Source organism: Rhincodon typus, unplaced genomic scaffold (genome assembly GCF_021869965.1).
Source record: "Rhincodon typus isolate 14 unplaced genomic scaffold, sRhiTyp1.1 hic_rhity00000162, whole genome shotgun sequence".
Classification (NCBI taxonomy): domain Eukaryota; kingdom Metazoa; phylum Chordata; class Chondrichthyes; order Orectolobiformes; family Rhincodontidae; genus Rhincodon; species Rhincodon typus.
The window spans coordinates 1-674 of record NW_025965800.1 but is presented as its reverse complement, the minus strand read 5'-3'; the positions used below and the strand labels follow the sequence as shown (position 1 = coordinate 674).

General features: G+C 46.7%; 1 non-coding gene across 1 annotated transcript; it reads right to left on the bottom strand.

The window, feature by feature from the left end:
• Positions 1-494: 494 nt before the first annotated feature.
• trnar-acg lies at positions 495-567 on the bottom strand. Its single transcript has one exon. It is a non-coding gene; the product is annotated as a tRNA-Arg (tRNA).
• Positions 568-674: the final 107 nt, after the last annotated feature.

Below are 674 nucleotides of genomic sequence, written 5' to 3'. Positions count from 1 at the left end.
ATCCCCTCCCTAACTCCCCACCTACACTCACCTTTACTGGCTCCATCCCCGCCTCTTCGACCTGTTTGTTTCCTCTCCACCTATCCTCTTCTCTATCCATCTTCTATCCGCCTCACACTCTCTCCCTATTTATTTCAGAACCCCCTTCCCCTCCCCCATTTCTGATGAAGCATCTGGGCTAGGCCTGAAACGTCAGCCTTTCTGCTCCTATGATGCTGCTTGGCCTGCTGTGTTCATCCAGCCTTGCACCTTGTTGTCGTGGACTCAGTAATGTTGTGCATGCAAGCATTTATCCCTTGTTATCAATCCTCTGATTCAACATTAAAATTAAACAAAGAACTAGGGATTCAGGAAATCTGAAACAAAAGCAAAAATTGCTGGAGAAACTCAGCAGGTCTGACAGCCTCCGAGGTGAGACGTACAGAGTCAGTATTTGGAGTGCAATATCAAAAACAAATTGTTGGGAGAAACTCTGCAGGTTTGGCAAAAATAGACGAGTCAGGCAGGAGTCGAACCTACAATCTTCTGATCCGTAGTCAGACGCGTTATCCATTGCGCCACTGACCCAGTTGTGAAAGTTGTCTATCTCGCCAAAAGTAGCAATAAATTGACATAACAAGGTGCAGGGCTGGATGAATACAGCAGGCCAAGCAGCATCATAGGCGCAAACTATC